The sequence below is a fragment of the Artemia sp. Qi Xiang Cuo genome, chromosome 3 (genome assembly GCF_049724085.1).
Source record: "Artemia sp. Qi Xiang Cuo chromosome 3, ASM4972408v1, whole genome shotgun sequence".
Taxonomy (NCBI): domain Eukaryota; kingdom Metazoa; phylum Arthropoda; class Branchiopoda; order Anostraca; family Artemiidae; genus Artemia; species Artemia sp. Qi Xiang Cuo.
In genome coordinates this window covers 27,670,215-27,687,858 of record NC_142796.1, presented here as the reverse complement: position 1 = coordinate 27,687,858, position 17,644 = coordinate 27,670,215, and positions in this window count along the sequence as shown.

Genomic DNA, 17,644 nt, shown 5'->3' with positions numbered 1-17,644 from the left:
AAACCTATAGTTTGGGATGACTAGTTTGATATTTTTGACGTTTCTGAGCTAGGTTTCTTAGCCGTTCATAGGTGAGTGTTGTCTGAAACCTATGATTTGGGATATGTAATTTGCTATTTCCGACTTTTCATAACCGGATTTCTTAGTCTTTCGTAGGTGTGTGGTGTCTGAAACCTATGATTAGGGATGTGTGGGTTGCTATTATTTTGACTTTTCTGAGCTGGATTTCTTAGCCATTCGCAGGTGTGTGTTGACTGAAACCTATGATTTGGGATGGTTAATTTGCTATTTTTGACTTTTCTGAGCTAGATTTCTTAGCCTATCATATGTGTGTCCTTTCAGAAAATTATGATTTGGGAGGTGTAGTTGCTTTTTGGACTTTTCAGAGCTAGGATTTTTAGTCACTCATAGGTGTTTGTTGTCTGAAACTTCGAGTTTGGGATGAGTAGTTTTCTATTTCAGGCTTTTCTGAGCTAAGGTTTTCTAGTATTTTGTAGGTGAATGTTGTCTGAAACTTATGATTTGGGATATGTAAATTACTATTTCGGGCTTTTCTGAGTTGGATTTCTTAGCCATTCGTAGGTGTGTGTTGACTGAAACCTATGATTTGGGATGGGTAATTTGCTATTTTGACTTTTCTGAGCTAGATTTCTTAGCCTATCATATGTATGTGTTGTCAGAACATTATGATTTGGGATGTGTAGTTTGCTATTTCAGGCTTTTCTGAGCTAAGGTTTTCTAGTATTTCGTAGATGAATGTTGTCTGAAACCAATAGTTTGGGATGTGTAATTTGTTATTTCCGACTTTTCATAACCGGATTTCTTAGTCTTTCGTAGGTGTGTGGTGTCTGAAACCTATGATTTGGGATGTGTGGGTTGCTATTTCAGACTTTTCTGAGCTGGATTTCTTAGTCATTCGTAGGTGTGTGTTGACTGAAACCTATGATTTGGGATGGTTAATTTGCTATTTTTGACTTTTCTGAGCTAGATTTCTTAGCCTTTCATATGTGTGTCCTTTCAGAAAATTATGATTTGGGATGTATAGTTTGATTTTTGGACTTTTCAGAGCTAGGTTTCTTAGTCACTCATAGGTGTTTGTTGTCTGAAACTTCGAGTTTGGGATGAGTAGTTGGCTATTTCAGACTTTTCTGAGCTAAGGTTTCTTAGTATTTCGTAGGTGAATGATGTCTGAAACTTATGATTTGGGATATGTAAATTACTATTTCAGGCTTTTCTGAGTTAGATTTCTTAGTCTTTCATAGGTGTGTAGGGCCTGAAACCTATTATTTGGGATGTGTAGTTTGCTATTTTCGACTTTTCTGAGCTAGTTTTCTTAGCCGTTCATAGTTGAGTGTTTTATGAAAACTATGCTTCTGGATATGTAAATTACTATTTCGGGCTTTTCTTAGATTGATTTCTTAGTCTTTCATAGGTTTGTGTTGTCTGAAACCTATGATTTGGGATGTGTGGGTTGCTATTTTTTGACTTTTCCGAGCTGGATTTCTTAGCCATTCATAGGTGAGTGCTGTCTGAAACTTTTGATTTGAGATGGTTAATTTGCTATTTCCGGCATTTATTAGCTAGGTTTCATAGCCTTTCATAGGTGTGTGTTGTCAGAAAATTACGATTTGGGATGTGTAGTTTGCTATTTGAACTTTTCAGAGCTAGGATTCTTAGTCCATCATTGGTGTTTGTTGTCTGAAACCAATAGTTTGGGATGACTAGTTTGCTATTTCAGGCTTGTTCATTTTGAATTTCTGTCATGAAATGCAAGAGTTGGGAAATTAGGGTCTTAGTCCACCAGCTCAGTATTAGGGTCCCAGTCCACCAGCTTGAACGGTGGAAATTCACTAGCTCAGAATTGGGGTCTTAGTCCACCAGCCTGAATGGTGGAAATCCACTAGCTCAATATTGGGGTCTCAGTCCACCAGCCTGAATGGTGGAAATTCACTAGCTCAGAATTAGGGTCTTAGTCCACCAGCCCGAATGGTGGAAATTCATTAGCTCAGAATTGGGGTCTTAGTCCACCAGCCTGAATGGTTGAAATTCACATTAGACGAAACAAAAACTTAAACACACACAAAAACTTACACACACGCACAAAAAATTACACACACACACAAAAACTTACACACACACACACATGAAAACTTACACACACACACCAAAACTTACACACACACGATGAAACTTACACACACACACACACACAAAACTTATACACACACACACACACACAAACTTACATATGCACACGAAAACTTACATGCACACAAAAACTTACATTCACACAAAAACTTACACACACACACACACACAAAACTTACACACACACACAAACACGAAAAAACACACACAAACACCAAAACTAACACACACTCACAAACTTTCACACACACACACACTCACACAAAAACTTAAACATTAACACAAAAAAAACTCACACACACATGCACAAAAACTTACACACACACAAACACACACACACACAAAAACTTACACACACACACACACGAAAACTGACACACACACGCAAAAAAATAAACACACACAAACATACACACACACACACACAAACACAAAAACAAAATAAAAAATGAATGTGAAAACTTACATGCAATCATAAAATTAAAAGAAAAAAATCACTTACACACACACACACACACACACACAAAACTTACACACACAAACACACGCCCACTCACACACACACACGAACCCAAATACACACACACAAAAACTTAAAAAAAAACAAAAACGAAGAAAAACACACACACACAAAAACATACACAACAACACAAAAAAACTCACACACACACACGCACACAAACTTACACACACAAACACACTAACAAAACAAACACATACACACACGAAAACTGACACACACACGCCAAAACTTACACACACACAAAAACTTACACATGCACACGAAAACTTACATGCACACAAAATCTTACATGCACACAAAAACTTACACACACACACACACACAAAACTTACACACACACACACACACACTAAAAAACACACACACACTCAAAAACTAAAACACACAAAAAAACTTAAAAACACACACACACAAACACAAAAACTAACACAAGAACACAAAAAACTCAAACACACACGCACAAGAACTCACACACACACACACACAAAACTTCCACACACACACACAAAAACACACACACACACGCCAAAAATTACACACTCAAAAACTTACACACACACACACACAAACTAACACACACACACACACAAAAAAAACTTACACACACAAAAACATACACACACACACACACACACACACACACAAACTTACACAAACACACAAAAACTTATATCCACACGCAAAAGCTTAGACACACAAAACTTACACACACACACAAAAACTTACACCCACATGCAAAAACTTACATGCACACAAAAACTTACATGCACACAAAAACTTACACACACTCACAAAAACTTACACACACACAAAAACTAACACACACACACACAAAAACTTACACACACACACACACGAAAACTTACACACACACGCCAAACTTGCACACACACACAAAAACTTACACACACACACACACACACAAAAACTTACACAATCACACGAAAAATAACATTCACAAAAAAAATTAAACACACAAACACTAAATCTAACAAAAAAACTAAAAAAATTAAAAAAAAAAGATATTAGACTAAAAAAAACTTACACACACACACACACAAAAACTTACACCCACACTCAAACACATACAAACACACACACACAAACTTACACACACAAAAACAGACACACACACACACACACACACACACAAAAACTAACACACACACTCAAAAACTTACACACACACACACAAAACTTACACACACACACAAAAACATACACACACACACGAAAACATACGCACACACAAAAACTTACACACACGCACAAAAACTTACACACACACGCACAAAAACTTACACACACACACACACGAAAACTTATGCACACACACGAAAACTACCATATCACAGTTACATTGTCTTGATTTTTCGAAGTTCATTTTGAATTTCTGTCATGAAATGCAAGAGTTGGAAAATTGGGGTCTTAGTCCACCAACTCAGTATTGGGGACCCAGTCCACCAGCCTGAACGGTGGAAATTTACTAGCTCAGAATTGGGGTCATAGTCCACCAGCCTGAATGGTGGAAATCCACGAGCTCAATATTGGGGTCTCAGTCCACCAGCCTGAATGGTGTAAATTCACTAGCTCAGAATTAGTGTCATAGTCCACCAGCCTGAATGGTGGAAATTCACTAGCTCAGAATTGGGGTCTTAGCCCACCAGCCTGAATGGTTGAAATTCACATTAGACGAGGTTACGTGCGCACACACACACAGAGAGAGACGACTAACACACAGGAACAACACACACACAAAGAGACGACACCTAACCTTTTCCGGCGAGTATGGTTAGGTTAGGTTAGGCTAGATTAAGTTAGGTTAGGTTAAGTTAGGTTAGGTTAGCCCACGTACGCTTCACTTAGGTTAGCTTAGGTTAGGTGAGAGACAGGCAAAAAGTTAGGTGTATGATTAGGTTAGGTTAGGTTAGATTAAGTTAGGTTAGGTTAAGTTAGGTTAGGCTAGGTTAGCCTAAGGACCCGCGCGAACGGAGGCGAACCTCGCCTCAACTAACTGAACCGAACCGAACTTAATCTAACCGAACCTAATCATACACCTAACTTTTTGCCTGTCTCTCACCTAACCTAAGCTAACCTAAGTGAAGCGTACGTGCGCTAACCTAACCTAACTTAACCTAACCTAACTTAATCTAGCCTAACCTAACCTAACCATACTCGCCGGAAAAGGTTAGGTGTCGTCTCTTTGTGTGTGTGTTGTCCCTGTGTGTTAGTCGTCTCTCTGTGTGTGTGTGTGCACACGTAACCTCGTCTAATGTGAATTTCAACCATTCAGGCTGGTGGACTAAAACCCCAATTCTGAGCTAGTGAATTTCCACCATTCAGGCTGGTGGACTAAGACCCTACTTCTGAGCTAGTGAATTTCCACCATTCAGGCTGGTGGACTGAGACCCCAATTGTGAGCTAGTGGATTTCCACCATTCAGGCTGGTGGGCTATGACCCCAATTCTGAGCTAGTGAATTTCCACCGTTCAGGTTGGTGGACTGGGTCCCCAATACTGAGTTGGTGGACTAAGACCCCAATTTTCCAACTCTTGCATTTCATGATAGAAATTCAAAATGAACTTCGAAAAATCAAGACAATGTAACTGTGATATGGTAGTTTTCGTGTGTGTGCATAAGTTTTCGTGTGTGTGTGTGTGTAAGTTTTTGTGCATGTGTGTAAGTTTTTGTGTGTGTAAGTTTTTGTGCGTGTGTGTTAGTTTTTGTGTGTGCGTATGTTTTCGTGTGTGTGTGTAAGTTTTTGTGAGTGTGTCTGTAAGTTTTTGAGTGTGTGTGTATGTTTGTGTGTGTGTGTGTGTGTGTGTGTGTAAGTTTGTGTATGTGTAAGTTTTTGTGTGTGTGTGTGTGTAAGTTTTTGAGTGTGGGTGTAAGTTTTTGTGTGTGTGTGTGTGTGTAAGTTTTTGTGTGTCTAAGCTCTTGAGTGTGTAAGTTTTTACTTGTTTGTGTAAGTTTTCGTGTGTGTGTGTATAAGTTTTTTTTTGCATGTAAGTTTTCTTATGCATGTGTAAGTTTTTTTTTTTTTGTTTGTGTGTGTGTGTGTGTGTGTGTGTAATTTTTTGTGTGTGTGTGCTAGTTTTTGCGTGTGTGTGTAAGTTTTAGTGTGTGTGTGTGTGTCAGTTTTTGTGTGTGTATGTGTTAGTTTTTGTGAGTGTGTGTAAGTTTTTGTTTGTGTGTGTAAGTTTTTGTGTGCATTTAAGTTTTTTTGTGAATGTAAGTTTTTGCGTGTGGGTGTAAGTTTTTGTGTGTGTAGGTAAGTTTTTGTGTGTCTAATCTATTGCGTGTGGTTTTATGTTTTTTGTGTGTTTGTGTAAGTTTTTATGTGTGTGTGTGTAAGTTTTTGTGTTTGTGTGTATGTTTTTGTGTGTGTAAGTTTTTGTGTGTGTTTGTGTGTGTGTAAGTTTGTGTGTGTGTGTGTGTGTGTAAGTGTTTGTGTGTGTGTAAGTTTTGGTGTGTGTGTGTAAGTTTTAGTGTGTGTGTGTGGAAGTTTTGTGTGTGTGTGTGAGTTTTTGTGCGTGTGTGTTTGAGCTTTTTTTGTGTTCATGTGTAAGTTTTTGTGTGTGTGTGTGTGTGTGTGTGTAAGTTTTTGTGTGTGTGTAAGTTTTGGTGTGTGTGTGTGAGTTTTCGTGTGTGTGTGTGTGTTTGTGTTAGTTTGTGTGTGTGTGTGTAAGTTTTTGTGTGCATGTAAGTTTTTGTGTGCATGTAAGTTTTAGTGTGCATGTGTAAGTTTTTGTGTGTGTGTGTGTGTGTGTAAGTTTGTGTGTGTGTGTGTGTGTGTTAGTTTTTGTGTAAGTGTGTGTAAGTTTTGACGTGTGTGTGTTTGTTTTCGTGTGTGTGTGTGTGTAAGTTTTCGTGTGAATGTGTAAGTTTTTGTGTCTGTGTAAGTTTTTGAGTATGTGTGTAAGTTTTAGTGTGTGTGTGTGTTATTGTTTTTTATTGTTTTTTGTGTGTGTAATTTTTTTTGCGTGTGTGTGTGTGAGTTTTTTTGTGTTCATGTGTAAGTTTGTGTGTGTGTTTGTGTGTGTGTGTGTGTTTGTGTTAGTTTTTGTGTGTGTGTAAGTTTTTGGGTGTGTGTGTGTGTGAGTTTTCGTGTGTGTGTGTGTGTAAGTTTTGTGTGTGTGTGTGGTTGTGTGTGTAAGTTTTTGTGTGCATGTAAGTTTTTGTGTGCATGTAAGTTTTCGCGTGCATGTGTAAGTTTTTGTGTGTGTGTGTGTGTGTGTGTAAGTTTTTGTGTGTGTTAGTTTTTGAGTGTGTGTGTAAGTTTTGGTGTGTGTGTGTGTGTTAGTGTGTGTGTGTGTTTGTTTGTGTGTTTAAGTTTTTGTGCTTGTATGTGTGAGTTTTTTTTTGTGTTCATGTGTTTGTTTGTGTGTGTGCGTGTGTGTTTGTGTTAGCTTTTGTGTGTGTAATTTTGGGTGTGTGTGTGTGTGAGTTTTGGTGTTTTTGTTTGTGTGTAAGTTTTGTGTGTGTGTGTGTGTGTGTGTGTAAGTTTTTGTGTGCATGTAAGTTTTTGTGTGCATGTAAGTTTTCGTGTGCATATGTTTGTTTGTGTGTGTGTGTGTGTGTGTTAGTTTTTGTGTTTGTGTGTGTAAGTTTAGTAGTGTGTGTGTTAGTTTTTGTGTGTATGTGTGTAAGTTTTTGTGTGTGTGTGTAAGTTTTTGTGTGTGTGTGTAAGTTTTTATGCGTGTGTGTAAGTTTTTGTGTGTGTTTAAGTTTTTGTGTCGTCTAATGTGAATTTCAACCATTCAGGCTGGTGGACTAAGACCCCAATTTTGAGCTAGTGAATTTCCACCATTCGGGCTGGTGGACTAAGACCCTAATTCTGAGCTAGTGAATTTCCACCATTCAGGCTGGTGGACTGAGACCCCAATATTGAGCTAGTGGATTTCCACCATTCAGGCTGGTGGACTAAGACCCCAATTCTGAGCTAGTGAATTTCCACCGTTCAGGCTTTTGGACTGGGACCCTAATACTGAGCTGGTGGACTAAGACCCTAATTTCCCAACTCTTGCATTTCATGACAGAAATTCAAAATGAACAAGCCTGAAATAGCAAACTAGTCATCCCAAACTATTGGTTTCAGACAACAAACACCAATGATAGACTAAGAATCCTAGCTCTGAAAAGTTCAAATAGCAAACTACACATCCCAAATCGTAATTTTCTGACAACACACACCTATGAAAGGCTATGAAACCTAGCTAATAAAAGCCGGAAATAGCAAATTAACCATCTCAAATCACAAGTTTCAGACAGCACTCACCTATGAACGGCTAAGAAATCCAGCACGGAAAAGTCAAAAAATAGCAACCCACACATCCCAAATCATAGGTTTCAGACAACACAAACCTATGAAAGACTAAGAAATCTAGCTTAGAAAAGCCCGAAATAGTAATTTACATATCCAAAATCCTAGGTTTCAGACAACACTCACCTATGAACGGCTAAGAAACCTAGCTCAGAAAAGTCGAAAATAGCAAACTACACATCCCAAATCATAGGTTTCAGGCCCCACACACCTATGAAAGACTAAGAAATCCAACTCAGAAAAGCCCGAAATAGTAATTTACATATCCCAAATCATAAGTTTCAGACAGCATTCTCCTACGAAATACTAAGAAACCTTAGTTCAGAAAAGTCTGAAATAGCCAACTACTCATCCCAAACTCGAAGTTTCAGACATCAAACACCTATGAGTGACTAAGAATCCTAGCTCTGAAAAGTCCAAAAAGCAAACTATACCTCCCAAATCATAATTTTCTGAAAGGACACACATATGATAGGCTAGGAAATCTAGCTCAGAAAAGTCAAAAATAGCAAATTAACCATCCCAAATCATAGGTTTCAGTCAACACACACCTACGAATGGCTAAGAAATCCAGCTCAGAAAAGTCTGAAATAGCAACCCACACATCCCAAATCATAGGTTTCAGACACCACACACCTACGAAAGACTAAGAAATCCGGTTATGAAAAGTCGGAAATAGCAAATTACACATCCCAAACTATTGGTTTCAGACAACATTCACCTACAAAATACTAGAAAACCTTAGCTCAGAAAAGCCTGAAATAGCAAACTACACATCCCAAATCATAATGTTCTGACAACACATACATATGATAGGCTAAGAAACCTAGCTCAGAAAAGTCAAAAATAGCAAATTACCCATCCCAAATCATAGGTTTCAGTCAACACACACCTACGAATGGCTAAGAAATCCAGCTCAGAAAAGCCCGAAATAGTAATTTACATATCCCAAATCATAAGTTTCAGACAACATTCACCTACGAAATACTAGAAAACCTTAGCTCAGAAAAGTCTGAAATAGCCAACTACTCATCCCAAACTCGAAGTTTCAGACAACAAACACCTATGAGTGACTAAAAATCCTAGCTCTGAAAAGTCCAAAAAGCAACTACACCTCCCAAATCATAATTTTCTGAAAGGACACACATATGATAGGCTAAGAAATCTAGCTCAGAAAAGTCAAAAATAGCAAATTAACCATCCCAAATCATAGGTTTCAGTCAACACACACCTGCGAATGGCTAAGAAATCCAGCTCAGAAAAGTCAAAAAAATAGCAACCCACACATCCCAAATCATAGGTTTCAGACACCACACACCTACGAAAGACTAAGAAATCCGGTTATGAAAAGTCGGAAATAGCAAATTACATATCCCAAATCATAGGTTTCAGACAACACTCACCTATGAACGGCTAAGGAACCTAGCTCAGTAAAGTCAAAAATATCAAACTAGTCATCCCAAACTATAGGTTTCATACACCAAACACCTATGAAAGGCTAAGAAATCCAGCTCAGAAAAGTCAAAAGTAGCAATCCACCCATCCCAAATCATAGGTTTCAGACACCACACACCTATGAAAGACTAAGAAACCTAACTCAGAAAAGTCAAAAATAGCAAACTATATATCCCAAATCATCGGTTTTAGTCAACACACACCAACGAAAGACTAAGAAACCTAGCTCAGAAAAGTCAAAAATAGCAAACTATTCATCCCAAACTATTGGTTTCAGACAACATTCACCTACGAAATACTAGAAAACCTTAGCTCAGAAAAGCCTGAAATAGCAAACTATACATCCCAAATCATAATTTTCTGACAACGCATACCTATGAAAGGCTAAGAAATCCAGCTCAGAAAAGTCGAAAATAGCAAACTACACATCCCAAATCATAGGTTTCAGACACCACACACCTATGAAAGACTAAGAAATCCAACTCAGAAAAGTCAAAAATAGCAAACTACATATCCCAAATCATAAGTTTCACTCAACACACACCAACGAAAGGCTAAGAAACCTAGCTCATAAAAGCCTGAAATAGTAAACTACTCATCCCAAACTATTGGTTTCAGACAACATTCACCTAGGATATACTAGGAAACCTTAGCTCAGAAAAGCCTGAAGTAGCGAACTACACATCCCAAATCATAGGTTTCAGACAAAACCCATCAACGAAACACGGGTGGTGGGGGTGAGCCTTTGAGGGTCTGGGGGGCTCTGGAGGGGCGGTGGTGCTTTGGGAGCTCGGGCGGACCTGGGGGGGCCGGGGGTGGGCCTTGGGGACCCCGGGAGGGCCTTTGGGCACAGGGAGGGCCTTTGGGGGCCTGGGAGACATTTGGGGACCGGTGGAGGGCCTTTGGGACCCCGTTGGTCCTTTGGGAGCTCGATGGGCCTTTGGGGGGGGGGGCCGGGGATGGCCATTGGGGGTCTGGGTGGGCCTTTGGGGCACAGGGAGGGCCTTTGGGTGCCTGGGGGACATTTGGGGACCGGTGGAGGGCCTTTGGGACCCCGTTGGTCCTTTGGGAGCCCGGGGGACCTTTGCGGACCCGGGGAGGGCCTTGGGGGGAGTGGGGGGCCGGGGGAGGGCCTTTGGGTGACTGGGGGTCATTTGGGGACCGGTGGAGGGCCTTCGGGACCCCGTTGGTCCTTTGGGAGTCCGGGGGACCCTTGAGGACCAGGGGAGGGCCTTTGGGGCAGTTGGGGGCCGGTGGAGGGCCTTTGGGACCCCGTTGGTCCTTTGGGCGCTCGCGGGGCCTTGAAGGGGCCCAGGGATGGCCTGGTGGGGTCGGGGGGGACATTGGAGGGGGCTGGGGGCGGGCCTGTGGGAGCGTGGGGGGCTTTTGCGGACCGGGGGCTTCCTTCGGGGTTGGGGTAGGAGGATTGGAACCCTTTGGGGTTGGGTTAGAGGACCTCACAACACTGTTCAAATGAAACTTGTGTATTATAACGACCACAGAGTTTCACCATTAAATTCTCTTCTAAAATCTCTTCAAAAATCTTCTTTTAAAATGTCTCTATCTGTTTCGCCAAAATAATTCCATAACCTGTCTAGAACGGTTTCGCCCAAATAATCTCTAAACGTAAATTCAGCATGTTCCTTTGTTATTGGCATCTCTGTGCTAACGCATTTCAAATTAATAGGAAACCTTTTCGCGCGCTAAAACAATTCATCGCTAAGATTTTTCTTACCTAAGTGTTTCCAGGGCCTTTGGCGATTAATATCCTTTGGAGTTCCACCAGTAGAACTGTTCCCGAGGCAAAGACATTAATGACTTGGATCTATTCCTGGAGCAGTACCTGTCAGACATTACTAAACTTTGCCCGGAAACAATTTGATTAATGACTGACAGCAAAGTGAGAAAAATACTGTTTTTCCATTCTCACTGACAAAAACCATGAAACATACATAAATTGCTGTTGACATCCATGAAAGTGAGAAAGTTCCTGTTTTTTTATTCTCACTGACAAAAACCATAAAACCATCCATAAATGTGACAATGTTCATGTTTTTCAAATTCTCACTGACAAAAACCATAAAACATCCATAATTTGATGTTGACATCCGAGAAAAACATCAAATAAATCGAACAACACACATATCCATCCATGAAAACAACCATAAATGTGACAAAATTCATGTTTTTTCAAGTGATAAATTTCCTTTTTTTTCATTCTCACTGAGAAAACCATAAACCACGTGGTCATCGTCGGACCTCCTGACCCCTCTCTACTCTCACAGCCCCCTTTATTAAGTTCATTAGTCTGTTGGGAGAATTCACTATGAACTCTTTAACACGGTCAGCCGACGTTGAGGCTCGCAAAGTGATTTTTAAGATATCGGAAAATCTGAAGAGGAAGAAATTCATAAAATAACGAATGGTAAAATTCTACTTTAGCTACTTTCGGCTATCTTGGAAAGGGGTTAGGTTAGGAAAATGAAACTTTCAGAGATTGGGTCTACAGGCTAAAGTACGCCCTGGGAAGGTATTTTGAAGTATTTATCTCCACCCCTTCTCCCTCTAGAGGGTCCTGACCTTTGATGACCTTTAAAAAATCTGTGTGTCATAAAAGCGAAACCTTGAAAAATAGATTTTCTGCTTAAATAAAGTACAAAAAAATTGTTTTCAGCTTAACGACAGTGTTTAATTCCATTTATTGAGGTTTTCAAGATATGCAAATATATTTCCTAAATTTTGAAAAAAAACATTGATATGGCTTAAAATTCTACTCAAATAAAAAGAATTGCATTTTCGAAACTAAAGACAAAGAAAAAGAAACTGATAACTGAAAATTAAGGTAAAATTTTGTTTCGTCAAAATTTCAATAGGAATATTTACCTATTGAAATTTTGCAATTCTTGTCATGTATGGAAATTTCAGGACCCTCTAGAGGGAGAAGGAGTGGAGACAGGTACTGCAGAATACCTTCCCGGAACTTATTTTAGCCTGTAGATCCGTCCCTAAAAGTTTCATTTTCCTAACTTAACACCTTTCCAAGATAGCCAAAAGTAGCTAAAGTAGAATTTTACCCAATTCCCAAAGCCAATCCCGAGATAATTTGAAAACTCTGGTGCAAATAGCGTCTTTTGATTTACTTATTGACACACCTATCGTCTTCAGAGTATAGCCTACCCATGGGAAACCCTAGAAATCTTGGTCTAGCGTAGAACATGCAATAGCTCCTATATGATCAGAAAACTAAGATCAAACATTGTCGCCTTTCTATTTATAACATGTCTGTGAACATTAACGCTGGAGGCATACTTATAAGACTTTTCGATGTTTTGAACAGAACACTACCTCAAAACTTTGATCCAATGTAAGGGGGCCTATGGAAGGGATAAGTAGACCATTCAAGGGAGGCTAGTTGCTGTCGAATCCCTCTCAACCCTTAAAAAAAGACACTAAACATTTCTATTTCCAATCAAATGAGCTCCCTTCTAGTTTTCTCTGGAAACATTTTCGTAACTAATTTACAAGAGAATTTTTCCCCTTTTCTTTTCGGGCCTCACTTTGGGTAGCCGATTTTCTCTATTTTTATTTCTGATGGATACCCTTAGCTTAAGGAATTAAATGCATAATTTTCATTCTGATCGGGAAAAAGCTCTGGGGCCTTTTTTTTAGCAACATTATGGGGTTAGTTTCCCTTTAACATTTATCGTGAGCCAAATTTCTCTTGGCCCATAGGCTTACGGCTGTTGGCCTAAATATTAAACGGATCAGGGACAAAGATTTCTTCGGCCTTTCCCTACCCCCCCCCCAACAAAATTTACGATCTGTTTTAACTAGAGACCGAACACTGAAAACTAAGAGCCATTCGCACAGCCAATATCAAACGAACCCCCTTTCCATTATAAATTTATGTGTAAGTTATTGGCAATTTTATGTTTTACGGCCAAGAGGCTGTCTTGTCATGTAAAATTTGGAGACATATTTATCTACCCTTTGACTATTTTGAACAAAGGGGCCATTTTAAATGAACCCTCTCCCATGTTTTTATTACCGCCCCTTCCATGAGAACTTTTTTGTGCCACCCCTACCAGTAGCCTACTTTTTTGCTTTCTTAATATTCCTTATTTTAAAGTTTTACCAACAATCTCTTCCAAATTAGAATGGGAGCGTAGCCTTCAAATTGTCAAAATACAACTGCGGTGAAGTGCAATAGAAAAATAAAAAAGGAAGCATTGGTAAAATGTGTGTTTATGTTATTTTATTTGCATCATGAAGTGGCTGTGTAGGAATTACATCAACCGAGAAGAAGCCTAAAAAAGGGAACACATTCAGCGGCGCGAAGTCTTTTTTTTTTTCTTTATTCCAAGTCATCTTAGCTAATTTCTTTTCCGTTTCACATTCCTCAAAATCACCTTAAAGCGAAGATATTTAAAGTTTTCATCAGTCTGTCAATGCAAATACCGCATGGCTTGTAACCTTTTTATCCATCCACTCCATTCAGTCTATTATGCCTTTAAACGCTACCCATCCATGCGGTATCCTAGGTGAAAGGAACGGACCCAAGCCTATTGAAAAGGATACAGTAGCTCCTGAAACTGGATATATGACACATGGTCGGACAGGCCCACAAAGATATAATAGTCGTGTAATCGTTTCAGTGATTCGCTTATTAATGGGCAGACTTCCCGATGAATACTGAAGAGGGGGCGGAATGTAGTTTTTTGTGTATTGCACTCGGGCAGATGTTTGCTTTTTAAGTGGTATTCGATTGTTTACAAAAGCAAATCAGTTAAACCTACAAAAAAATCTGTGTATAATACGAAACTATAAAAGCCGGATATAAGCTTGAGCTAAAGTTGACTGAGATCATCTTAATTTTCCCTACATGGTCAACAAAACGGAGAATTGTGAATCGAAATTGGAGTAGGTGTCGTAAGAACCGCACCAATGTAGGTAGTACGTCCGTTTCTTTCAAGGAACCTATATAATAACAACAGAATTCAATCAACAATCAAACAATCAACCTTTGACTCCTCAATCCACAACTCTCCTCAATCAACAAAATTCGAAATATTATGGTTACTACCTGCAGTACGAGAATGCAAAAAAAAAACATACTAATAATGGGATTCATACTTTATAGTAAGCAGCAAGTATATAGTATATAGTAATATAGTATTATAGTATATAGTAAGCTGCTTACTTTATAGTAAGCAGCAAGTTTCTGTTAATGAGATTTCTATGTTTCCTTCCATTTTTATCCACTTTTTCAAACCGTTTTTAAATGATATTAAATAAAAAAAAATATTTTTAACTGTAAGTAAGGAGCGACATTAAAAATTAAAATGAACAGAAATTATTCCGTATATGAAAGGGGCTGTCCCCTCCTCAATGCCTCGCTTTTCAAGCACTTTTTCAAGCACTCCTTCAATATTCAGGTCTGATAGGGTTAAGGAGGGGACAGCCCCTTTCATATACGGAATAATTTCTGTTCCCTTTAAGTTTTAATTTCACGTCGTACTTTCAGTTTAAAAAAAAACTTGTTTTTTTAATTTAATCACATAAAAACCATAGTTATGAAGCTGCTCCAGATCATATTAAATGCTAAGATTGGCCAAAAATAACACAAACAAATTATTGTTTATACCGGCCATTATTTAACAAAATTCTAACTTTAGCGTAAAGAGCGAGGTATTGACGAAGGGGTGAACTCCCTCATATACGTAATAAGACGGATTCCCCCCCCCTCGGTGATACCTCGCTCTTTACGCTAAAGTTCGAATTTTGTTCCAATTCTTTAAGAATGTTACCTGAATCACAAAAGCCGTTTAATTAGAATAAATGCCTCTTTTGAAATTACTACAAAAACTTTAGCGTAAATAATGGGATATTGACGAGGGGGCAAACCCTTTCATATTCGTAATAATTCTTTTCACCTGTGAAAAATTCCTCTATATTACTAATTCCTCTAGTTATTAGATTTTTCGACTATGTTGAACAAAATTACTATCTAAAAATTTTGATCCGGTGGCTGGGAAAAAAATGAGCGTGGGAGGGGGCCTAGTTGCCCTCCAATTTTTTTGGTCACTTAAAAAGGGCACTATGGCTTTCATTTTTTGTTCGAATGAGCTCTCTCGTGACATTCTAGGACCACTAGGTCGATACGATCGCCCCTGGGAAAAAAATAAAAAAGAATAAATAAAAAATAAATGAATACACACGTATCCGTGATCTTTCTTCTGGCAAAAAACACAAAATCCCACATTTTTGCATGTAGGAGCTTGTTCTCTGATGCGCTGAATCTGATGATGGGATTTTTCATTAAGATTCTCTGACTTTTATGGGATGTTTTCCCCTTTTTTAGAAAATAATGCACATTTACTCAGGCTCCTAATTTTTGATGGGTAGGAATAATTTTAATGAACCTTATATATTTAAAATCAGAATAAAAATTATCCCCTCCTTCAGAGGAGAGGATGTACTGCACCAACGGCGTAACAACACTCCAGGCAGGCAGGGTCCTGGTTGGAACAGTAGTAATAGTAGGAGCCGTCGAATTAGGAAGGGGTGGTTTTTGACTAACGATGGTATAATTATGCTTTCTATGAGTAGTGGCATTGGTAGTAGCAGTCAGGATGATTTAAACTTTCGTGAGAATGAGACATGATTTGTGGGAACAGGAATTGACTCTGTTTTGGCTTTAGGCCCCTAAGTGGCAATATTAGCCTCGGATCTGTTGTCAAAAAGTTCATCTATCCTCTAATACCAACTTTTCTGGAAATCTAGTACCATTTGTGAAATTTCTAGCTTCTTAAAGGGTTTAGATTCGGACTTGTATTGCGCAATATTAGCCAAAAGGACAGCAAGCTTATAGATCTTTAACTATTTATTCTGGTAAAACTAAAATCCATCTGTGGCATTTGTATTTTGCATACTGTGACTCTGGACTTCTGTTTACAGTATTAGCCTGTGATTTGGAACAAAAAAGCTTAGAATACCTTAAGTTAAATGTCAACTTTAGTTACATCAAACACCATTTGTGGGTTATAAACCTAACGTGTTTTGAATTTCGACTTCTGTATTGGACTATTAACCTCAGATTTGTAACCAACAAGCATATAAACCATTAAATCCCAACCTTGGTGGAAATCAATCTCCATTCGGGAAATATGCACCAGGTGTATCTTGACATTCACAGTCACGCCATGAAAATTCTTACTTTTAGTGAGTGCCAAATATGACAAAAAAAAACATAAAAAGGAGAATATCACAGTTTAGAACAGTATTATAAACATAGAGTAGACTTCAGAAATAATAAATTTCTTTGTAAAATATAGCAAAATCTATCAGCAAACTTTCTGAAAAGAATAAATATAGATCTAACAAAATAAACAATTTGTCTTAATGTGGAGAATTACTGAAGACGCACTCCCAGCGTCGTTTATCCCCATTAATAATTTAAATTTTTCGATAATTTAAGTTTTCGGCAAGGATTTAAATACACTTCCAACTGGCCAAGAGATTCTATTTAATCCTGCATTTTTTTTTTTCTATCTTTTAACACCCCTTTGTATTCAAATTCTTAAGAAACACCGGACTGGACTTTCATGAAAATCCTCTCAATGTCAAGTTAAGTTTGGTCCACTGTCTTTATTCCGATTTTGTCCTCTTTTTATTATTCATAGTAAAACCTTTTCTTGCATAATGCAAGCTACTTGTGTTGTACTAGCTTCAAGTTCCATTTGCTCTTTATGGAGTTCGGAACATGTCAGAAAAAAGGGCAAGTGGACACTTCAATAGACCAGTTTTCGAAGTTGAGATTCCCCTAAAAACCAACGACAATTCTCCATAGAAAATAAAGGAGATGCTAATAGAAAAACAAAAGTAAATGTTTAAAGAAGCAGCAAATTGAATGTTAAGTACCTAACTATGCATCAGGGCAAGCATTTTTTTTGGGGGGGGGGGGGGCAGGTGATAATTGGAGGCGGGAACAAAATTGATAAAACTTGTGAATTGCATGAAAAAAAAGAAACCAGGAAAACATAAAAAACTGTGAGTTGGGGATAGAGAACTCAGAGACCCTCCTTGCGCAAGCGCATGGTATTGAGAATAGTGTATAACTATATCAGCTTGAAAGTTAAAGTTGATGGGTAATATTGTATTTAATTTTGGTTCTCAGTATGCTTAAAAATTCACAT